Raw genomic sequence first — 26,568 nt, 5'->3', positions numbered from 1 at the left:
AAGGACCGGGGCGGGGCTGGATGGCCGATGGCCCCTCCTGGTGAGGAAGGAATTGCCCGAAGGCTTCATCATGACTTTTTGCCTCCTGGAACCTGGTAATAACTATATTCATAGCGTCACCAAATAAGCCAGAAGGCGAAACTGGGGCATCAAGAAGGAAAGTTTTGTCCTTGTCTCTGATGCCCAGTAGGTTAAGCCATAAGTGTCTCTCCATGCTGACTAAGGCAGACATTGGCCCACGCCATTGGCCGGTCTTCTGCTTGGTTGTGGAGGGAGACAGATCCTTGGATCAGCTGGATCTGGAAGGATCAGCTGGATCTGGGGAGAGAGCGAGCGATAGGGACGGACCCGTCTCTCGCTCCTTAGCCAGATCTATGCGAGAGCCCCATGATGAAAGAGTGGGCGCTGGCTCTTGGAAGTAAGCGAGACGAGTGTGAAGCATTTTGACTGTAAACAGATCACAATGCCCGCACCCGCCCTGCCGCAACGCAAGAGACGCATGCTCTTCCCCCAAACACACAAAGCAAAACTGGTATGTGTGCATTTCAGCCATAGACCGTAAACATGAGAACACACACTGCTTGCTTTGTTTATCAGTCATTCTTTTCCTTCTTTTTTTTTTCAAAGAAAAGAGAAAGAGAAAGGTTTATGCGCACTGCCTAACAATTCTAACTCCTAACAGAGGAAAGTAGAAAGTTTCTAACAGGCTCATGAAGCACACACACACACACAGAGTGATCTGAAGACAAAAGATCTGACAATGCACCTGTGACGCATCTATTTATAGCCCTGCTACAGGTGCATCCAATGATGTCACCGGCAGAGGCTATAAATTCCGGTCAATTTTCATTGACGTGTTGCACACATATTCACAGCTGGTCACACCTAAAGTTGTTCCCAAAGCGCTAATTCAACGCAGCATCATAAGTGTAGCTTATTGAAAGGGAACAATTTTACCGCACAGTGAACACTCACAATGACATACTCAAAAAGATGATGTCAAAAACGTATCCATGTTTATTTACACTCACCGGCCACTTCGTTAGGTACACCAGCACATCTACTTAGGTGTATATATATATATAATCATGCAGATATGGGTCAGGAGCTTCAGTTAATGTTCACATCAACCATCAGAATGGGGGGGAAATATGATCTCATTGATTTAGACCATGGCATGATTGTAGGTGCCAGAAGGGCTGGCGTGAGTATTTCAGTAACTGCTGATCTCCTGGGATTTTCACACACAAAAGTCTCTAGAGTGTAAAGCGAATGGTGTGGAAAAACAAAAAATATCCAGGGAGCAGCAGCTCTGTGGGCAAAATGGCTTTTTAATGACAGAGGTCAGAGGAGAATGATTATTAGAACGATTATTAGACTATCTTTCAATTATTGCAATGATCAATCATTAGCTCTTAACTGCCTATTTAGCTTGTGCCCCAACTTAAAAGTTTGTATTAAACTTGCTTGCTAACATTACAGAGGACAAAATCATCTTTTAAAACTACCTTTAAACTGAATTAAAGGCTAAACTAACTTTTTATTGTTTATTTCAGTGAAAAATTCCCTGCAAAAAAATCCTATTGTTATCAAGTGTTTTTGTCTTGTTTTCCATTTAAAATAGTGTGAAAATCCTTAAAACAAGATACATTTACTTGAGAAGCAACATATAAGCTATTTAAACTTGCTTTAAGAGAATATATCTTAAAAATATGTGTATTTTGTATATAAGTGTATTTTTACACTTTGTTATACTTCTGCAAGTGCAGAAGTTATGACACAATATACTTATATTCAAGATCTATTCTCTAAAAGCAAGTCTAAATATCTTATGTGCTGCTTCTGAGCAGCAATGCATCTTTTTTAAAGGATTAACATTAACTTTAGATTTTTTAAATATTTGTATTTTTAATATTATATTCAACATTCTCAGATATAATTTGTTTATTTAGCTGTATAGCTGCTAAAGTAAATGTATGTTGTTTTAAATTAGTTTTAGATATTATTTTTGGAAAAGAGCCAAAACAAAAACAAATCAAAAACTGTTTTGTTGCAGTGTATAATGGGGCAAAGACTACCTCTCTCACCTTTCTGTTCACTTCAATCCAACTTTAACTCACAAAAAAGCAAACTCTCTCTTATTAATAAAGCTGCGTATTGCCAATCTTCACAATAAGGAATGCACAGTGAAACATATATTATGATTCAATAAGTCACGAGCTATCACGTTATAATCTAGCTGCATTAAGTGTGCGTGCTCGAGGGATGAGCGCCCCCACATCAGAATGTGCCTGAGCCGGGTGCGGTTTCAATCTCTCCCCCTTAGATTGGGACATTCGCGCAACTCATAGAAGAGGCACTGACTGCATAGAAATTTCTTTTTCGGAGTTTGTAGTTATTTACATGAAATTCTTCCTTATTATTTGAACTTGAATAAAGCTATAATGCATTAAATATAACTGCATTAAATATGTAAAGCAGGGGTGTTCCCTTTAAAGATGCTGGACACGCAGGTTTTGCTTCAGAGGGGCGGCAGCTCCTGATCTGCTTATCTCACAACGAGAGTGCACCTGTATTTTCTTATTTTGTATTTTTGCATTATAATTCCCTCATACTTAGCGATCTACATTAGCTGAAGCTGTGATAGTTTGAAGTGCATCTGGACTGTGAGGTGTTTTCTTCCTCTCCTCAGTCAGGCAAGAGCTGCAATGCTGCTCTCACACGTCATCATTATTAGAGTTTCATTTGATCTCATGTTACATTAAATGAGATCAAATGACTATTTGACAACAAAAATGTTTGTTGATAACGTCGACACCTTTTTTTAGCCCTAGTGTGTGTGTGTGTGTGTGTGTGTATATATATATATATATATATATATATATATATATATATATATATATATATATACATGCACACACACACACACACACACTACTGTGCAAAAGTTTTAGTAGCTTGTGAAAAACTTTCAAAGTGAGGATTTCTTAAAAAAATTATGACATAAATAGTTGTAATTATTCAGTTAATGGCATTCAACGTCCAGTAAACAGAAAAAGCTAAATCAATATTTGGTGTGAACACTTTTGCCTTCAAAACAGCAAATTATCCTACTTAAACCTGGACACAATTTTTCTTGGTTGTTGGCAGATAGGATGTTCCAAGCTTCTTGGAGAATTCACCGTGGTTTTTTATTATTATTTAGGCTGTCTCAATTACTTCTGTCTTTTGTGTAATCCCAGACTGAACTGATGTTCTGTGGGGGGCTCCCTGTTCTTCTGTTCTATTCTATTCTATTTGCAAAAGGAATGTTTTGGAGTATTAAATGTATATTTCCTATTGACACTAAAGTAGCTGATATAAACCATCATAAGACAAATGTTTTTGTGAAACATCTTATGTGCCTAAGACTTTTGCACATTACTAATCTATATATATATATATCTGTATACATATATCAGCTCAAACCAGTCTGAACTTTCTCTGTTGACCTCTCTCATCAACAAGGCGTTTTGTAACGGAGGTTGGATGTTAGAGGTGTCTCAAGGAGGGAAAATAGATATAACTCACGCGAGAAGGAGACACATGAGACAAACAGGTGTTAGCATTTCAACCTGCATTTAATAAAATGTCCAAAAAAAGAGTGCTACCTCCTCCACATACATGAAGGCGAGTGGGGAAGCGTATAACATCCAACTTAGTCACACAAAAAATAAAAGGGAAGCAAAAAGGAATACAGGTTGAGAGCAACTATCTCCTCACATCCTCCACTTTACACACCTTCTCTTACGCTCTCTCTGTCTGCGCTCTCTCTGCGCAACTGTATCACACCCCATAATTACCGTAATCCCTGTAAGTGACCGTTACAGAGACCCCCCTGAAAAAATAATGGCTGTCCTCAGCCAATACCCTTGTGACATAATAGAAAATAAACAACCTCATACATGAAAGTTGTAAACAATCAGAAATCACAAAGATTCATGGACAAACAATGATCTCCTACATACATGACAGTAATCAGGCTACCCATTATTATGGCATGGACACAAAAAATAATAATTAGGGTCACAAAAATTATAAGCAATTCACAAATACAGGAAAAACATTTTTTTAAACCCATTACTCTTACAGAAATAATTAGGGTCACAAAAAATATAAGCAATTCACAAATACCAAAAAAAAAAAAATTTTAAACCCATTACTCTTACAGACATGTAAAAAAAAAAAAAAAACCATTGACAGGTGAACAAATACAGAAATTAAATGTATTAACCTGATATACCAGATTCAAAATAAACAAAACCATTCACCTCAGGTCCAAACGGTCAGTGTGAAACTCATTTGTCCACTTAGTCTCAGCCCACCCTGAAGTAATTCTAGGTGCAAGTCTTGGTCTGAGGTTATACCGGTTACCAATTCCTTCATCCTCACATTCATTCAAGTCAAGAAGATCAGTACCACCAGCACTTTTACTCAGTCTCACATCCTCCACACAGTCAGAACCAACTGCTGAAAATCTACAGTCGTCACATCATTCTCACACTCATCCCCATTATCGTGTTCAGTAAGGATGATAGAGTCTGACAGACAAAAATCAGAGTCATCAAGTAAAACACTTGCATCCATGACATCAACAGAAAAGTCACCCGAATTAGTGTTAGACAACTGACTGTCATCCCATGTACGAAACGGTTCCATGTTAACCACATGAAACACCCCTGCATCCCCACCAGCATTCACATCAGAAAGTCTGTAATTGACATCAGAGAGCTTCTGCGTTACACGGTAAGGGCCTGCATACAAAGGTGCAAGCTTTGCTGTGAAGTTAGCAATAGCGTCAGACCTCGGATGGGTCCGCACTCTCACCAAGTCACCAATTGAGAAAGAAACGTACCGACGTTTACGATCATAATAGCGTTTCCTCTTAGCATGACTCATTTCAAGTGAAGATCTGACATGATCACACGCTTCACGGAGTGAGTGTCTTAGGGTGTCCAATGAACTAACTCCCAGAACATCATCTCCCCACTGTCAGGTTGAAAAATCAAATCAAGTGTTGTGTTTAACTCAAGACCGTACAAGACCATCGATGGGCTCATTCCTGTACTCTCGTGATGGGCCGTACGAAAGGAAATTTGAGACAAATAACGATCCCAAGAGGTATGTTTGGTGCCCACATAAGCCCTAATTGCCATCTTCAACGTCAGATTTACACGCTCAGTGGCGTTTGTCTGTGGATGATAGGCTGTCGTGAGCCTATGTTCAGACTCCAACTCAGACACTATGTGTTTGAACAGCTCGCTCACGAACACAGACCCCCGATCAGAAATCAGATATTTCGGAGCGCCGTGTTGAGCAAAAACCTCAGAGACTAGCTTACCAGCTGCAACCAAAGCCGTAGCTTCTCGTACCACACAAACTTCTACCCACTTTGAGAAGTAGTCTACAAATACAAGAATATACGCATTACCACTGGGTGTCCGTGGCAAAGGACCAACGAAATCTACGCCCGTATATTTCCATGGATGCTGTGGATGGATGGGAATCATAAAACCACTTGGCTTTCTCTGAAGGTTTGGTAAATTGACAAACAGCACAGGTACTGACGTACTTCTTTACATCTGTCAACAATTTTGGCCAGTAAAACCTCTGTCTAAGCCTCGTTGTTGTTTTGGTTACCCCTAAATGGCCAGCTGTTGGATGATCATGAAAATACTCAAGCAAAGATCGTCTCACTGACTGTGGAGTGTAAAGCTTAAACTGTTTCATAGGATGAAGAGTGCACCCAATTTTCGGGTCCTTGTAATACAACAGACCCTCCAGCACAACAAACAGAGGATCTTCCCCTGAATTTTCACCCTCATCTTTCTCTATTGACCCTAACAACTTCGCAATGTCTGGATCTTGCCATTGCAAGGCTTTCAATTGATCCCTGTCTTTGAACAGCATGGTTGGCAAGGCACGCAAGTCCAGACTTCCTAGAACTGCATGATCTCTAAGAATATCAACTGGTTGACCACTGTAGGGCAGGGGATTCCTAGTCAAGCTGTCAGGAACACTGAAGCCTGGCGTCAAACATTTGAAACAGTGAACTCCTCTTACCGCAGAACCTCTTTGCGGGGATTGGGGGCGTAACGGCCGCACAGGCCCAAGACCGCATGAAGTTCATGAGCACGCAAGAGAAGATCCATTACAGAAGCTACACTAGTACCACAGAGCTCCACCCTGTATTTTTCTACAGCGTGTTTACAAATTAATTCGATTTGTTCTAGTTCTGGAGGCGGAGTTTTCAATTTACGAAATTCGCTCAACATGTGTGCGACAAACGTAGGGAAAGGTTCATCTGGTAACTGAATACAATCTAGTATACCTCTCATGACGCGTTCTTGCATATCGGAAGGCAAAAAAACGTTTCTAAACAGATCACAAAATTGTGCCCACGCAGAGGCTGATTGAGTTATAAACGGCGCACATACAAGAGGCACATTGTCAGAAACTGGCCTTAAATTTTTCAATGTAGTCTGACCTTGAACATATGGGGTAGAGGCAGACAAAGGAAAAGGTTGTTGATTTGGCACAACAGGAACAGTACCATCATCTGGATTAAGCTCGAGCACACTCTTTTGTGGGTCCAATGAGTCACGAAGACACCGTTGCAGTACAGCAACCTCGTCCCGCAGTAGCTGAACCTGAGACTGTAAGCCTCCATCCTCACTCTGTGGAGTATTCTGTCTTGGCACAAAGTCAGAACATCTAAGAAAGTCAAGTAGTTCACAATTAGTGGCCATTTTGAACAGACAAAAACATGTGTAGAGAGAAAAACAATGTCTGTCAAATCAGCAAAACAGAAAATATATTCAAAAGAAAACAAATAGAAAATATGAATAACGAATACACAAATGACAGTTCCTTAATAGGGCCTAGAGAAATATCAAACCTTATCTCTCAAATTAGTATACACATCTACTGACACTCATTGATTTACAAGTGCTGGCTAATGCTAAACGTAGATTTTCTAAAATTGTTATCCATGTCGGCACTAATGATGTCCGGCTTCGCCGGAGATCACTAAAGATAATGTTAAAGAGGTGTGCAAATTTGCAAAAACGATGTCAGACACTGTAATATGCTCTGGTCCCCTCCCTGCTTGTCGTGATGACAAGGTTTATAGTAGATTAGTGTCACTGAATGGCTGGATGTCTGAGTGGTGTCTGCAGAATAAAATAGGATTTATAGACAATTGGAAAAGTTTTTGGGGTAGACCTGACCTGCTAAAGAGAGACGGACTCCATCCCTCCAGGGAAGGTGCCGCTCTCCTCTCTAGTAATTTGGCTCATAGACTTAATAATGATATTAATTGACTAAATGGGGCCCAGGTCAGGAAGCAGACAAACTGGTTAATCCGAATGTCTGCTAGCTGCCTTGAGACGTCACACAGGTCACATAAAATAAAACACATAGAGACTGTATCACCTAGATATCTCATAGAGACTGTGTCTGTTCCACGACCTACGAAACACAATACCCTCACTAAATCATTTAGAAAAAATTTGATTAAGGTCAAACGTGAACAAAACAAACAAATTAAAAATGTACATCATATAAAAATAGGGCTACTAAACATTAGATCTCTTTCTACCAAAGCACTAATTGTCAATGAAATGATTACAGATCATAGATTGGATGCGCTCTGTTTGACTGAAACCTGGCTTAAACCGGATGAATATATTAGTTTAAATGAATCTACTCCCCCAGGTTATTGTTATAAACATGAGCCTCATCTGAAGGGTCGAGGAGGAGGTGTTGCTACAATTTACAGTGAAGTTTTTGGTGTTACTCAGAGGACAGGATATAAATGTAAGTCTTTTGAACTAATAATGCTTAAGGTGATACCGTCAAATACAAATATAAATAAAAATGATCTGTCGTCCTTTACCCTTGCTACAGTGTATAGATCACCCGGGCCTTATTCAGATTTCCTTAGTGAATTTGCAAATTTTTTATCAGATCTTGCAGTTACTGTAGATAGAGCCTTAATTGTTGGTGACTTCAACATTCACATAGATAATGAAAATGATACTTTGGGATTAGCATTTATCGATATTCTCAACTCTCTTGGAGTCAGACAAAATGTAACAGGACCAACTCATCGCCATAATCATACGCTAGATTTAATTCTTTCATATGGAGTTGATGTTGATAATATAGAAATTCTGCAGCAGAGCTATGACATCTCGGATCATTACCTCATCTCTTGCATGCTGCAATCAGCTAATGTTACTCAATCTACACCACGTTATCGTTCAGGTAGAACTATTCTTTCGACCACTAAAGATAGCTTCACTAGTACTCTTCCAGATCTATCTCATATACTCAATAAACCCCAAAGCCCAGAAGAACTTGATGAAATAACAAAAAATTTAAATGCAGTCTTCTGTAGCACCCTTGATGTTGTCGCCCCACTTCGATTAAAGAAAATTAAAGAAATAAGCCCTGCACCATGGTACAATGATCACACTCATGCTCTCAAGAGAGCAGCTCGGAAAATGGAGCATGTGGAAAAATACAAAATTAGAAGTATTTCGGGTGCATGGAAAGATAGTGTCTGTAGCTACAAACACGCACTCAAAGCTGCCAGGTCAGCATATTTTAGTAAACTCATAGAAAATAACCACAACAATCCTAGATGTTTATTCAGTACTGTGGCTAAATTGGTTAGGAATAAAGCCTCAACCGAACCAGATATTACGTCACAGCTCAAGAGTAATGACTTCATGAATTTCTTTACAGATAAAATTGAAATAATCAGAAATAAAATTGGAATTATGCAATCATCTGTCATAGCACCTCAGAAAAAAGTGTCAAATAATTTCCCTCATGTGCAACTTCAATCCTTCAGCTATCATAGGTCATGAAGAGCTAACAAAACTTATCGAAACATCAAAAGCCACAACTTGTTTGTTAGATCCTATACCAACTAAGCTCTTAAAAGAGGTATCTCCTGTAATATCAGAACCTCTTCTTAATATCATTAACTCCTCGCTATGCTTAGGACATGTCCCAAGAAACTTTAAAATGGCAATTATCAAACTGCTAATTAAGAAGCCACAACTTAATCCTGAAGAACTTGCTAATTATAGACCGATTTCAAATCTCCCGTTTATGTCAAAAATACTAGAAAAGGTAGTATCCTCCCAAATATGTTCATTTCTACAGAGAAATAGTATATATGAAGAATTTCAATCAGGATTTAGGCCTCATCACAGTACAGAGACTGCACTTATCAGAGTTACAAATGACTTGCTCTTATCATCTGATCGCGGCTGCATTTCTCTTCTAGTGCTTTTAGATCTTAGTGCTAAATTTGACACGATAGATCACGACATTCTCTTGAATAGGCTAGAGAATTATGTTGGAATTTGTGGAGTGGCATTAGCATGGTTTAGGTCATATTTAGCAGACCGCTACCACTTTGTCTATGTAAATGAGTTATTGTCAAACCAAACAAAAGTAAAATATGGAGTGCCACAGGGATCAGTTTTATGGCCTCTGCTTTTCTCCATGTATATGCTTCCCCTGGGAGATATTATCAGGAATCGTGGAATAAGTTTCCACTGCTATGCTGACGATACACAACTTTATATTTCTTCAAAACCTGATGAGATTTCACAATTCTCAAAATTAGCAGAGTGTATTAATGAAATGAAAGATTGGATGTCCAGAAATTTCCTTCTACTCAATTCTGACAAAACAGAGGTTCTAATTATTGGACCAAAAAACTCTAAAAATAAGCCACTAAAATATAATTTGACTCTAGATGGATGTACTGTTACATCATCTTCAACAGCAAAGAACTTAGGTGTTATATTTGATACCAATCTGTCCTTTGAAAATCAAATTACAAATGTTTGTAGAACAGCATTCTTCCACCTAAGAAATATTGCTAAATTAAGGCATATGCTCTCGGTTGCTGATGCCGAAAAACTAATTAATGCGTTCATGACCTCAAGACTAGATTATTGTAATGCATTACTGGCAGGATGTCCAGCAAGAACAATAAATAAACTTCAATTGGTTCAAAATACAGCAGCCAGAGTGCTGACGAGAACCAAGAAATATGATCATATTAGCCCCATTTTATCATCGTTACATTGGCTACCTGTTAAATTCCGTATTGATTTTAAAATTCTGTTAAATACGTACAAAGCTTTGAATGGTCTAGCTCCGCAGTACTTAAGTGATCTTCTACCACGCTATATTCCAACATGTTCATTAAGATCGCAAAATTCTGGCCTATTAATAGTTCCTAGAATATCAAAATCCACTAAAGGAGGAAGATCCTTTTCATATTTGGCTCCTAAACTATGGAATAGTCTCCCAAACACTGTTCGAGATGCAGACACACTCTCTCAGTTTAAGTCTAGACTAAAGACTCATCTATTTAGCCAGGCATACACCTAATTTATCCTCCAACCCACAATTAGGCTGCTTTAGTTGGGTCTGCGGAACCAGAAACCAGAAACATTGAGCATGATCTCTAACTCTGCAATAAATTAAATGGCATCTACGCTTACATCTTTTTATTTGTTTCCCTGTCTCAACCTCGGGACTCCTATCCTGAGGTCACCAGAACCGGCTGGATCCAGCACCATTCCTGCTTCATGTTGGACTCCACTGCTACATGTCGCAGAATGATGATGACTAAATGCAGCCGGTGCCAGCCAAACATCACTTCAATCTATTATGACGGACTTCAGAGGATGAAATGATGCCAACTCCAACCTGCATCACCTCAGTCTATTTATGGACTACGATCTTGAAATGAAATGCTTACACTAACTATTGCCAACAAAAGCCTTCATCAGCCAATTAACAAGGACAATTGCATCTATGTGAACTTCTGCAATTAATCAAGATGGACTTCAAAGACTTTGGTCATTAATCTTACAGTTCAAACACAATCGATGTTTAATCACTGACACCTTAACACTTAGTTTAATAATTTTAAACCATGATCTTATCTATACATAATTAATATTTACATTACATTCATAATGTTAGCCAGAGGGGAACTGGCCCCCACAGTGAGTCTGGTTTCTCCCAAGGTTATTTTTCTCCATTAATCTACATCTTATGGAGTTTTGTGTTCCTTGCCACAGTCGCCTACAGCTTGCTCACTGGGGTTATTAATACAATTATCATTTAATTATTTTTAAACACTATTAAAAATCGTATTTTATCTAAATTACACAATGATGATTAATCGACTTTATACACATTACAGTTTTATCGTCTTTTAATGCTGATATTCTGTAAAGCTGCTTTGAAACGACGTGGTTGTGAAAGGCGCTATACAAATAAAATTGAATTGAATTGAACTGACATACATGGCAACAATGTCGTACAATTTGTGACTTAGAGCACTGAAAACAACACCTTATCAGCAATATAATGCATACAAAAACAGCATGGAATTTCTTTTCTTTTAACAATAGTCCGTAACCAAAGCGATCCGCGCTGCACGTGTCAGGCCACGTGAATTCAGGCAAGGCCCTGCTTGAACATGTCTTCCATCTTTTCCTCGATGTTAAATGCAGAAAAAACTCAAAATAAATGTTCTTTACGAAGAAAAACAAGAGCAAATCTTCCAAGTGTCCCGTATTCTTCTTATATTAGTCTTATTTTGTGATTTTCAGAGTCAATTCACAGTGGGAAAAAAAAAAACAGTTTCGTCAACAAATCTATCCAAATTCGGCTAAATAAAACACAATTCACTTGCCCTCCTTTATGATTGCAAATCCAGTCGATCTCGAGCGAATCACCAGAAAATAGAAAATCTTTGAAGTGCAGACACAGGATCAGCCAACGGACACCACACCACAGCACGAGCTTGATCGTCGGCAATCCGTAGCTTCCGAAACAAGAGCAATAGAAAAAAAATATTAAATAATCTTGGTGGATTCAAGTCTTTCGGCTCCACTTTGTAAAGGAGGTTGAATGTTAGAGGTGTCTCAAGGAGGGAAAATAGATATAACTCATGCGAGAAGGAGACACATGAGACAAACAGGTGTTAGCATTTCAAAAAAAGAGTGCTACCTCCTCCACATACATGAAGGCGAGTGGGGAAGCGTATAACATCCAACTTAGTCACACAAAAAATAAAAGGGAAACAAAAAGAAATACAAGTTGAGAGCAACTATCTCCTCACATCCTCCACTTTACACACCTTCTCTTACGCTCTCTCTGCGCAACTGTATCACACCCCATAATTACCGTAATCCCTGTAAGTGACCGTTACAGTTTTCATCTGCAGAACTGCCGCTCACTTGGATGGATGATAAGTAGATAAGACACGGCCTTAATTTAAAACTTTGCCTTTTATTGATCAAGTTAAAGCACATCCAAAAAGAGAAATGTAATTGCTATTTGCTAAATGATAATTTTTTTTCTCTCTCTAATATGACTTTATTTTTTTAATTATTTTTTTTCTGCTCATCTATGTGATAAACCATTTGAAGTTGTATATTACCTAGTGTTTAAATAGGGTTCACACCTCAACACTTCTTGTGGGCACACATGCAGGTACAGCGAGATCCAAGCGCACATCAAACAACATGTTTCTACAGATGAAAAGAGAGAGAAATTAGAGAGAAAGAGAAAAAGTGTCTTCAAGTACAAAAAGCTCTCTTGTTGTTGTCTGCATCCTACATTTTAAACATAATACATTTCCATTAACCCAGCCAGAGAAAATATCATTGCTTCACTTTATTTTTCTTGCATGATCAGTTTTCCTAAAAACAAATTGACGTTTTCTAAAAGAAGTATGCGTTTTCGTGCTCTAGATCTAATTTCCTTCGCCTCAGGTTAAGCCTCAACATAAAATCATAATTCAGATTTTGTGTATGTGAATGTGCATGTGGCTCTGTCTGTGTGTAGCACTGTAAGTAAATGTAACTGGGATTTTTGAACAAAGGGAACATTCATATGGTGCCATGGAGACGATAGCTGTCGGGGATGTTAAGCCACCGGCACTGGAAAAAGTTTGAGATCCAAAGTGCAGAGGCAGGGGCGTGGGCTGTCGTGATGTGTACTGTGTGCTGATAAAAAGGGAGGGAAATACCCATACAGTTTCCAGTGTTTCTCAGGAGAAGTGTACATGCACTGCCAATGTGTGGGTTTATTTAGGAGTTCTACCACAGTCCGACAACATTATGGGCATTTTCATACCTGGTTCTTTGGAGCATATGTTTTAGAACCTGGTGCGTTTTCTCCATTCCACACTAATGCTACTTCCACACTAATATGTTTTTGTTTGAGAACACATCTTTTTGGCCTTCCGTCCTCAATGAGATGCCATTTTGTCAGAGAAAACTGAGCTTTTTGAAAACGCTCTCCCAAGTGGATCAATTTGAAAATGCCATCTTCACGTTGTAGTGTGGATGGGGAAGACAGAGATCTCTGAAAACAATGATGTAGTTGTTGTTGTGTGACCAGTCATATGAACCATTCAACCCAAAACAATCAAGATGACGGCCCATATTGTAGCGGTGTTATTGTGCCTATTATTCACTTTGAGAGCATTGTTAAAGATAAATGGTGCTAAATACATTACAAATGCATTCCTTCAAAGGCAACTCAAATTTTACTTGTAATTGTTGTCCGGCGACAAAACAATAATTGCATTTCAACTCGTACATGGAACGGCAATTTTTATGCATGCGCAGTAAGGGATTTAAGCAGTTTCATGCATTTTAGTGTGGACAAGTAACTTTTGGAAAACTTTTCAAAATGGCAGTGTAGACATTTTTTCATAAAAAAAACGTCACCCCTTTTCTCCCAATTTGGGATGCCCATTTCACACTACTTAATAGGTCCTTATGGTGGCACGGTTACTCACCTCAATCACGTATTTGAAGCCTCAAGCTACTCTCCACGATCTCTCCGTGAATAACGAGAAAAGAGATGCTCTGCATAGAGGAGAGCTTGCTCTTCTCCTAGTTGACCTGAAGCCCAAGACAGTCGAGGTGCTGATGCACAAGGTCCCTGTGCGAACACAATAGATCTCGTGAGTGAGCTAGGATTAGCCAGTCGTCGAGATAATTGAGAATGTGTATGCCCTGCTCCCTCAGCGTGGCCAGAGCAGCCTCTGTGACCTTGGTAAAGACACAAGGAGACAGGTACACACCAAAGGGGAGGACCTTGTACTGGTATGCTCGTCCCTCGGAGGCAAACTGAAGAAAGGGTCTGTGTTGAGGAAGAATCGATACGTGAAAGTACGCATCCTTCAGGTCGATGGATGCAAACCAATCCTAATGTCATACTGATGCCAGGCTGTACTTCTGCATTAACATCCTGAAGCCTGTGTAAGGCCTTGTTCAGGGAACGCAGGTCCAAGATTGGGCATGAGCCTCCCCCTCTCTTGGGCACGATAAAATAAGGGCTGTAGAAGCCCTTGCGCAACTCGGCTATGGGGACAGGCTCTATTGCTCCTTTTGCCAGAACTCCCACCCTGCAACATAGTAGAGAGTATGCCACTGAGCCAGGGTGGGAGTCTGACAAATTTGATCACATAGCCAAGGCAAATCTTCCTGATGAATCACGCAAGGGGCTGGAGAGTGCTAGCCAGGCCTCCAGCCTCCGCGACAGCTGCACCAGGGGGACGACTGGGCTTACCATGCCCAGGCAGGGTGGTTCACGGTAAGGCAGAGCAGGCACTCCACCTGAGACCAGTACACTTACCTGTTCGCCAGCTGTCTCTCGACGGAGAATGAGGGAACGAGAGGTACTCGCGTTTGCCTGATTGACCGGAAAAACTTTCAGCGCCTAGCCATTGTGAATGCACTGGCCCAGGGAATGAGGAAACTGCTCTTTTACTGACAATGTAATACTCACCATGCGCTGGCCCAGTGGCGATGGTGGGGCTGGAGAGATGCCCCGAGTCAAGAGTAGCTGCCTCATCCTTGGGCAGCCCATGTCAGGACCGCCTCAAGGCCCATCTGATGTTCTTGTGGGCTGGCTGACGGGCAGGTGGACCTGACTTCCCGTAGGAGTATCTTTTTCTGTGAGTCCGGCCTGTGGGCTCCGATGGTACAGGAGCCGGGGCCGGCACCACAGGGTAATGGCTCTGGCGAGAAGCAGATGGGGTGCGGGACCTCATTGGCCTGAAGGTGGCTGGGTCGCACCATGGCAGTATGTGTTTAATCACCTCGGTCTGCTTCCTCACCGTTGAGAACTGATGGGTGAAATCCTCAAAGGTGTTGCCAAAAAGCCCCCCTTGGGAGATGGGCGCATCAAGAAAGCGGACTTTCTCTGTGTCACACATCTCCACGAGGTTGAGCCACTGGTGCTACTCTTGGACCACGAGAGACCACCTGCATCGCTCAACAGCGATGTCCGGATAGAACGAGTGTGATGGGGGATGGGAGGTCTGCGGGGGCTGAAACAGCGGAAACGCTCCCATGTCCTCATCCAGATTGCCCGCAGTGTTGCCGATCTGACCGGCTGAGCATCGGCCCAGGACAGACCGGGTTGGGGAGCAGCCGCGGTGGCTCCTTGCTTCATGAAGTAGGAAGTAAGCCACGACTGCAACATTCTCATGGGCATGTTCTCACAATGAGAATGCGACCCTTCCATGAAAGCCGCCTTGACGTGCTGGCGCCCAAGACTCTCGAGGCAGATTTCATGGGAATCCGGAGGGGAGAGATAACGGCCACATCCTGTAGCCGATGTAGTGACATGCCTGAGTCTGCGATTGCTAAAAGAGTATATTCAAAAGAGTATATTTTTTATAAAAGAGCTCACGCAAACACTTGCCGTCTTTTTTAAAGATGTCCTTCCACGTTTGCGCGAGCTCTTTTATAAAATATATACTCTTTTGAATATACTCTTTTAGCAACCGCAGACTCAGGCGTGTCAATACATTGGCACAACATCGAGTGAGTGACAGACAGGGAACCATCTTTACACTGCCTAAATCTTTCTGCTGTTTGTTTATGTGTACATGAGAGAGAGAGACTGTAAAAATAATGCAAAACAACTAAAAAGAAATAACCATGACATACATTTTACAACTATTCATTCAAATGACGTTTAATGTTTATTTGCAGCGCAAACTCATGCATTCATGCATTCTGTACCATGTGGTGATGTTTTGCATAATGGTTCTGTACCGGTTTACACATTTTTACTGGAATATATATTGATGTATGAGCTAAATCTTGTAACAGCGCACAAACATTCTGACCAATGAGGGGGCAGTTTGCTCACATGTGACTTTTATTAACACAATTTTGGTCCTTTTTTAAGTGTTGCCTTACTTAAACCAAGTTTTACCGAACAACATCAAAATATTAGCCCATTTTGGAACAAATCAAATAAGCTACAGGTCTGATGATTCCCTAATAGACATAAAGGAACCCTCTAGGAATTAATTATTAATTAATCAATGCTGTATGTAGGGATGTGCCAGGATGGTCGGTAATCGACTAGTACTGGTCAAATAGTGAGGTTGACTAGTGAGAAATCAGTGGTTCTTCTAATGGGAGATGCAATTCTAAAATAATTGAGAGTCACAACTTATCGTAAGCATTTTTGCATGTTGATAGCTTGCTGTGCTTAACAGTCACTAATAGCATGATAAAACCCTATCCAAAATGTTTTGTCTCTTTCGCACCCTGTCTACAACAGACATGTTTGTTGGTGTTGCGTGACGTGCTGCAATGGCTTGAGGCTGTCTAGACTGAGGTGGTCTATTTTTTGTTTAATATATTTTAGTTACCCTAAGAACTGTGCTTGGCATCTGAATATTCTTATGAAAAGCTTCTGATAAGGGTCTCATGGACACCTTAATTATACATGGGTGCTTTACTAAAGACTTGTCACTCGGACAACCCACAGATTAGTCGATTATGAAAATTGGTAGTTATAAGGTGTGGTGTGTTTTCACATAGAGCAAGACACAAAGAAATAGTCTGAGAAACATCTATAGCAGATATCTGGTATCTGCACCCATATACCCATTTTTTTCTCTTCAACAGCCAGTTGTCATAGGACCCTTAGGAAATAATAATCAACCCTTAGTGTGGGGTGTCGACGGAAGTACCCCTCTCTGTGTCCCCACACTGTATACCCCCTCTAGACCCTCAAACTATGTCCACATTGGATACTGGAGTCCCCTAGGGCATAAGGGGCAATTAAGCTTTGTGCAGATGCCTTTTCTTAGGCTAAAAAACACCTTGGTACCCACAAAAACTGGCCCCCGCAGTGTATAGAATTTATTTGCCTCCTCGCACACATGTACACACATGCAGACACATACTTGCTTAAGTCCATTCTCATAGCTTAGCCAACATTCTGCCCTGCCTCTCACACCTGGAACCAGTTTGAACAACCAAATGAAAGAAGGTATGAACAAATTAATGAACGAACAATGCTGGGCATATTACTTGTGTATTTACTTGTAATTAGGTACTGATTACAAATTCCATGACAAAAAAATGCACTGAGTGACATAATCTCATAGATTCTATTTTTGGTGTAATTAATCTGATTACTTTTGGATTACTTTCAACCTTATTATATTTAATTGTATCACATGTGTTTCAGTAGGATAATCAATTTAACAGAAAAGTTCAAAGAGGAAGAAAATGTATTTCATTCTTTATGTCTAACAAAAATAGCCTCACAAATAGAGCTCATTATGACATATTTAAAAGAGTGCATTAAACATTACATTAATTAAATAAACATGAAATCTAAAAGCAATGACAGAGCATGGCAAAGTTTATGATTCAAAGCACAGACATCAAGTTTATTTTAAGTGCATAAAACATTAACATCATTATGGACATTAATGACCATAAAATCATAAAAAGCATGAAAATTAATGACCAAAGAATCCACAACAATGATGTTGCCTAGATCAAATCTTTCATCCAAAAACACTGAAACACTTTTAACCCTTAGTGCTTACCGATAGTCCATCGCCTATTCCAAAGCTGAGGAGCAAGAAATTATCTTTTGAACAGCAAGAATATTCTAAGACAGCAGAGTATTTTAAAAGAGTTCCACTGAGTAACACAAAGAAAATTGTGTCAAGTTTTATTTCAAGTTTAATGTAGTGGATTCCACTACAAAAGCAGCAAAAGTAAAGCGATGTTTTTTGTTTTTATGTTGCTGCACATTTTGCAGTTGAACTATTGTGTATCCTGTGGGCAGGACCCATAGAAACGGCATCCACTAGATCCTTTGAAGCAATTAAGTTAAATTTATGAGTTGCACACCATTGGTGAGGTAGTAAGAAATAATATAAATAGAGTATCTAGTTACATTTAAATGCATAAAACAATAGAAACATTACATAACAAACAGTACCTAACCTGAAATCAACAGCAATGCCATTGCTAGGTCAAAGCAAACATCTCAAAACTCTGACACACTTAAAGCACCTGCTCAAAATGTTCATCAGTGAGACTATTGCACTTTGAGTTAGGATTATGATGAAAATGATCAGATATAAACAATTTACTGCTGTTGTCTTGTTAATATGTAATATTGTTATTTAGGAAAAAAAAACACTGTAGTCTGATTAGGAGTATTTAAAAATGTAATTTAATCAAATTGTACTTGATTTTTGTAATCTGATTAAATAATACAGATTACATGTAATATAGTACTACACAGCACTGTGAACAGGCAAGTGTACAGAGGAGTAATGAGTCACTCCATCTCTGCATCAAGCTTTATTAATAAACAGGAACATATGTTCATGCTCACACACATCATTAATGCCAGGCCATAACTCTAATGTACCTGCTATTTTCTTAGACCTGAGCAATTATCTTATTAAAAAGCCTGTATCAACGAAGAGCAACATATTAACAATTCCTTCTCCAAATAACTTGCCCTAGGAATTGGTCAAGTATTAAGCTCAATTGGATTTATTTTGTCTCCGTTGAACATCTTCATTGTTTGAGTGAGATGCAAATAGACATTGTACATGTATGTATATGCATTAGGGAATGTGGTGTTTAAATGGCATGTATCAGGTTTGTGTGCAGGAATCATTAGGCGTCTCTTTTATTGACCCTTTTATGGTCAAGCATATAATTCTTGTGTGGTAAGAACATAATGCAGATTTTATTTCATGTCTACAAAGAATGCCACCCTCCTAAACATCTACTTTATTTTAACCAAACTCATCTAGTAAACAAATAAACCTGAGTTTCACTCCAGAAGACTTAACAAATCACACTAGACCACATGTGAATATGATATTTCTATTTGTGCTTTTAAATTTTGTGTCCATTTGTGCTTCAGCTTGTATCTGTCAAGTATAATGTAACACAATAATGTAATTCATTACTGTCACAAACGCATCTCACTCTATTTAAGCTACGCGCAGTCACACACTCAGTGCGAAGTCTTGTTTGTTCCGGCTACACTACTGAGCGTTCTACTACCATTCCTGTTTGCTTATCTGCCTACCGACCTTGCTTTCCCTGTTATCTACGATTGATTACTGCCTGCCTACCTGAACCTTGCCTGTCTCTTCGTGATTGCCCTTGCTGCCTGCCCTGACATCCTGCTTCCCTCACAACGCTCCTGCTCTGCCTGCGTTTGCCCTGATTCCCCATTGCCTGACCATTGCCTGCATATATCTGTGAGTTTACATAAAACACTGCTTATGGATCCCAGCCTACCTGAGTCTTTGTTACAGAAGACTTCGCCAAACATCGATCCAGCGGTGATATCACGTATGGCTGAAGAGCTCACCACCCAAGCGAATCAGCTATCTGCACAACACCATCAACTCGGCCGTCTGACGACCGCCTTGGATGAAATTATGCGGCCTGTACAAGCTCTCAGCCAGCCAGCACCGGCGCTCACCGCAGTGCACGGTCTTCCTCTCTCAACAACCGGCACTTTACCCCACCAATGAGAGTAAGATCCTCTTTGTATGTTCTATGCTCACGGGCCGAGCTCTCGATTGGGCTACCGCGATCTGGACCAACCAGGGTTTAGCCCAGTCAACCTACGAATCCTTCATGGGCAGCCTGACCACAGTCTTTGATCACCCCGAGAGTGGCAAGAGACCAGGCGAACAACTGATAGCCCTGCGTCAAGGTAATCGCACGGCAGCGGACTACGCGATTTCCTTCCGCACTCTCGCTACGCAGACCGGCTGGCCGGAAAGCCCCCTCAAGCTCCACTTTCGACAAGGGCTGAGTGCCGAGCTTCAGTCTGAACTGGCCTGCCATGACGAAGGTATGTCTCTTGATCAATTCATCACTCTCGTCATATGCCTTGACAACCTCATCTGCTCCAGGCGGTCAACCCGGTGGTTCGCGCCAGCAGCTCCGACTCGCTCATTCCACGAGGAACCCGAACCTATGCAGGTCGGTCGGACCCATCTCTCTCACGAAGAGAAGGAACGCCGCCTCTCGCACAACCTCTGCCTCTACTGCGGTCAAGCAGGGCATCTACGCGCCAACTGCCCGCGACGCCCCCCACAGTCCGAGAGTCCATCCAGAGAGACCGGCCCTCCGCCCTCGAGGTTGACCCCGGCGCCGACCAGGTCCTCGCTTCAGGAGCCGCTCATAGGAGGGGGGTTCTGTCACAAACGCTTTCGAGAGCACCTCCGCGGTCGGCCACCGGAGATCCGACTCACCTGAGTTCTAATTACCCACATACCGGGCTTTATCAATCCACAGCTGATCCCCATTTCATCTCCCTCTATTTAAGCTACGCGCAGTCACACACTCAGTGCGAAGTCTTGTTTGTTCCGGCTACACTACTGAGCGTTCTACTACCATTCCTGTTTGCTTATCTGCCTACCGACCTTGCTTTCCCTGTTGTCTACGATTGATTACTGCCTGCCTACCTGAACCTTGCCTGTCTCTTCGTGATTGCCCTTGCTGCCTGCCCTGACATCCTGCTTCCCTCACAACGCTCCTGCTCTGCCTACATTTGCCCTGATTCCCCATTGCCTGACCATTGCCTGCATATATCTGTGAGTTTCAATAAAACACTGCTTATGGATCCCAGCCTACCTGAGTCTTTGTTACAATTACATTTTTTTCCTTACTCAATAAAACTAATTACATTACATTGTTACTTTTTATGAAAAGTAACACATTATTTACTTGTACATATCTTGATTCACCATCAGTTGGCTGAGGCTCTTTTCCCTCCATAACTGTGAGTCCTGTCATTCACCAAAAGTCATCCATTCTTACAAAATCCCATAACAGCGTCATCAAATTTTCCATCCTACCCATATAAATAGCAGGTCTATTGAGGATTATTTCTGCAATTTTCTTGGGACATTTTTAGATGTTTAACAAAATTGTATTCAGATTTTTCTATTAACTTGAACTTTTCTTTTCAGAAACCGAAATTAACAACAAATAGTAAATTGATTTAATTTGCAATAACAGCTGGAAACATAAGCTACCATCACACCAAGCCAAGATGCTCTCTACTGTAAATGGCAGTAGAGAGCAAAGTAAAACATTAACAGTAGAGCTATTGGAAAAAATAGTTTCAGCGATGCATCGTGATTCATACTCAAAGGATTCTGAATCAATTCTCAAAAGAATCAGAATTGAAAAGACAGATGTGGAAACAAAGGTGCGAGTTAAGTGTATACACTAAAGTCAAGTACACAAACATGATTGTTTGCAGACCAGCTGTATCAAACACATGACCATTTGTGCCCAAATGAAACTACGATCCCGAAATTATTTCACAAACCCACGCACATAGCAACAGGAGAGTTTATTCATGATAAGATGCCAACAAACAATATGAAAGACGAGCTTGCACCCATAATTGCACTGATTTGCACACAACGGGGGAAAACACAAAAGAAAATTATGATGAGGCAGCGATTTGGGAGATGTTGGTGATGTTTTCATAAAATTTCACGGCAAGTGCTGGGCGTGGTATGCCATAGCTATGATCCAGTGGGCGATCCTCTGCTTGGAGACAGCACTTCCTTTCCGCTGTCCACCAAAGCAGACAAAGAGCTGCTCAGAGACACTAAAGTGCTGTGTGTGATTCAAATAGATGTGTAAAGCATGCACCAGACACAGCAACATCAAGGCTGGGTCTGCCTTCTCCTGGGGCAGCGCTTGCGGGTTCACCACCTGATCCCTGAATGGGGTCGTGCGAACCTTGGGCACATAGCCTGGTCTGGGTCTTAGGATCATGTGAGAGTAGCCCGGACCGAACTCCAGGCACCCTTCGCTGACAGAGAATGCTTGCAGGTCACCTACCCTCTTGATGGAATTGAGCAAAGTCAGGAGGGCAGTCTTTAAAGAGAGTGCCTTAACGCTCAGCTGACTCCAAGGGCTAAAAGGGGCTCCCCACAGACCCCGAGGACAAAAGAGAGGTCCCATGAGGGAACGAGGCGTGGTCTGGAGGGATTCAACCTCCTGGCGCCTCTCAAGGAGTGCTTCCCTAATGACTTACCATCCGCTGTGTCGTGCGTGCTGCTATAGCGGCTACATACACCTTCAAGGTGGGGGACAGCCGTCCCTCCAACCTCTCCTGCAGGAAGGAAAGTACTGATCCAACTGCGCATCTCTGGGGTTCTTCACGTCAGGAAGAACACCACTTAGAGAACAGATGCTACTGCAAAGCATACAGGTGCCTCGTAGAGGGGGCCCTAGCCTGAGAGGTTGTGTCTACCACGGTGGGTGGTAGGCACCCTAGGTCTTCTGAATCCCGTCCAGGGGCCAGACATGGAGATTCCAGAGGTCTGGTCGCGGGTGCCAGATTGTCCTTCCTCAGGGGAATTCAATAAGGGGGAAGTGGCATGCAAATAACACTCGCCTATTCCCATTGTTTTTTTTTTCTCAAAGATCAGATGGTGTCTCGGGCTCCCAAGAGTGACCCCTAGTGTCACTTCATCAACACAAGTCAAGTGAGTGACAGATAGGTAAAGAAAGATATTGAAGGACAAGATGCATCGTAATGCATCGAGAATCGTTTTATAATCGAATCGTAACCCTTTGAATCGTAATCAAATCGTGAGGCCAGTGAATTTTCACACATCTAATTAACAGCATCATACAGAAATTTTTTTTATAATATCTTCAGTCATTACCCTGAACATTATAGGCAGCTGCTGACATATATGAATGAATAAAAAGTTTTAATAATAAAGCTTTAAAAAATTGCAAGCCTTACCATATGATGCTCTTGATTGAATTCAGATTAAAAAGCGAGAAATTACTCCATTAATGTGAAACGACAATTTCTTGAATTTGCAAAGACTGGCCTAAAAAAATTATATTTAAAAATGATGTAATCTTAGGTCCCTACCTCAGAGCATTTACCCATTTATAGCTTAAAAACCAATGAATGAACTTATGTCCTGTGCAGGGTTCCCACGTGTCCTGGAAAACCTGGAATTTTGCAATGCTGTTTTCCAGTCATGGAAAAGTCATGAAAAATTTGAAAAATACCTAAATATATTTTAGTATAATAAAACAGTTTGACTGTGTTGCTAGCAAGGTTTTCGTTACATGTACAAAAACATGTTAATGATCGGGACTCGGAATAGGAGTCAAATACACATATTTGTATTGTTTTGTCACTGTCAGCAGGTGAAACAACTGAAACAAAGTCAATGGTTAAGTATCACGCACGCTTACACCCTCGTGATTGATTACAACAATGGCCAATCGTGTGCTTGGCAGTCGCTGTCCAGCCGATGTAGATCGCCTGATTGGTTACAGCTGTGGCCAATCGTGTGCTTGGCAACAGCAGCACTTGCAAAGTGAGACAGCCCAAATACCACTCGCCAATTCCCATTGGCCATTTATCAAAGATCAGAGGTCTATCGGACTCTCAAGAGTGACCCCAAGAGTCACTACATCGACACAACGTCTCGTTCCCTCCATCAGGGAATGGAGGTTACGAAAGTAACCAGGATGTTGGGCACATTAAATGTCCTGGAAATGTCCTGGAAAATTGTGCCTTTAAAAGAGTGGGAACTCTGCTGTAGAACTCAAATCAAAGAAATTTGTCATTCATTAATAGGTCTCTTTATGATTAATCACTCAAGTCATTAAATTAACAATTGTGAATATAAATTTGTAATTGTGATTTATAAGTATTGTCCATATCAGTATCATTTTAACCCTTTTTTCACAATGAGCTTCCATACCTAATTGACACCCCTGTTCCAGAATGGTAGCGCTGTACCGGTTTGGCTTGCAGACGTTGTTTGCATGCAATGACAACATCCTTGTTTAAACATTGTGCCACTTACAGCATGGACGGTTTCATTGATTATAATGGGAGCAATCTTGTTGTTAATAAATTATAGGGAATAAAGTAAGCGGTTTTCAAATTTTTGGCAGAGTGTTATGAGGTGCCCCTAGGGACATTATTCAGAATTACCATGCACATACACATATGAAACTAAATTCATTCACATACTATACTGAAATGCTCACACACACACAAGTGAAAAGCTCTCACACACACAACTGAAATTATTACGCTCTCACACACACAAGTGAAAAGCTCTCACACACGCAACTGAAACGCTCTCACACACACAACTGAAACGCTCTCACACACACACACAACTGAAACGCTCTCACACACACAACTGAAATGCTCTCACACACACAACTGAAACGCTCTCACACACACACACACAACTGAAGCAGCTCTCACACACACAACTGAAACGGCTCTCACACACACAACTGAAGCAGCTCTCACACACACACACAACTGAAACGCTCTCACACACACAACTGAAATGCTCTCACACACACAAGTGAAATCAGCTCTCACACACACAACTGAAATCGCGCTCACACACACAACTGAAAGCAGCTCTCACACACACAAGTGAAATGCGCTCACACACACAACTGAAATCGCGCTCACACACACAACTGAAGCGGCTCTCACACACACAACTGAAATGCGCTCACACACACAACTGAAATCGCGCTCACACACACAACTGAAGCAGCTCTCACACACGCAACTGAAGCGCGCTCTCACACACACAAGTGAAATGCTCTCATACATACAACTAAAATGATTACACTCTCACACACACAGCTGAAAAGCATTTCAGTATGTTGTATGAAAGCATTTCAGTATGTTGTATGAAAGCATTTCAGTATGTTGTATGCAAGCATTTCAGTTGTGTGTGTAGCATTCAGTTGTGTGTGTGAAGCATTTCAGTGTGTGTGTGAAGCATTCACTGTGTGTGTGAAGCATTCAGTTGTGTGTGTGAGAGCATTTCAGTGGAAACGGAAGCACATTTCAGTTGAAGCGGAAGGTGGTTAAAGTACCCACTCCACTCCAGTTGGTGGCAGTAGTGTATGGCGTTTAATTTTGGACAAAACAGCGCAAGCGCAAAAACACAGCGGCGCAAGTGAATTTCAACAGTGTGAGCACCATGACACAGCTTCGCGCGTAAAATTTAAACATGCAGAACTTGCAAATCACAAACTTCGAGCACAAAAATATGATTGTGCACACAAATTAACAAGTCCCACACACGCGAGAGTTTTTCTGCACGCGCGCAGAACTGTACACACGCGCAAGTTCTTTTCTGCACACGCACGAGTTCCATACAATGGGAAGCCAAACAAAGCAAAAGTGGGGCGAGACAGCGGGGGTTTACAGAGCTCGCACCGCGCTGACATGTCATCTGCGCGGTTCAATGGTCCGAGCCGCGCGGCCAGTTCAGTCAGCGCAGCGCGGACGTGTTTCCTAGCGACACCCAATGGGCAGCGGCGCGAACAATCCTCAACAGCGCTGCGCTGACCAATTTAAACAGCGCAGCGCAAACCATACATGCAAATTAATGTACAATAAAGAAACCCCTCCTTCCTTACCAAAAATTGGTTCTCTGCTGAAATTTAGCAGTTTTTCCCTACAGAAGACAAAGAAGAAGAAAGACAACATGAAAATGCATACATTTCTTATGTTTATTATCTTTAATAGTGTTAGTAAAGAGTAGTGTTGTGATATATATATCTAATGTTTTAGAATGACCTTAGCAGAAGGTTGGCGTGCTCCTCAAGGCGACTCACGATATTGAAAGTCATTGAAGTTTCTGCTTTGTACAGCTCTTTCCGTAGCCTCTATACATATGTGCAGTTCTTCAAAGTAGGGTATCGACGCACAACACTACTCTTTACTAACACTATTAAACATAAGAAATGTATGCATTTTCATGTTGTCTTTCTTCTTCTTTGTCTTCTGTAGGGAAAAACTGCTAAATTTCAGCAGAGAACCAATTTTTGGTAAGGAAGGAGGGGTTTCTTTATTGTACATTAATTTGCATGTATGGTTTCGCTGCTGTTTAAATTGGTCAGCTAGCTGTTGAGATTGTTGCGCTGCCCATTGGTGTCGCTAGAAACGCGTCGCTGCTGACGAACTGGCGGCTCGGACCATTGAACCGCGCAGATGACATGTCAGCGCGGTCGCGAGCTCTGTAAACCCCGCTGTCTCGTCCCACTTTTGCTTTGTTTGGCTTCCCATTGTATGGAACTCGTGCGTGTGCAGAAAAGAACTTCATGCGTG

The sequence above is a fragment of the Xyrauchen texanus genome, chromosome 2, assembly GCF_025860055.1.
Source record: "Xyrauchen texanus isolate HMW12.3.18 chromosome 2, RBS_HiC_50CHRs, whole genome shotgun sequence".
Lineage (NCBI taxonomy): Eukaryota > Metazoa > Chordata > Actinopteri > Cypriniformes > Catostomidae > Xyrauchen > Xyrauchen texanus.
Note: the sequence above shows the minus strand (reverse complement) of the source record.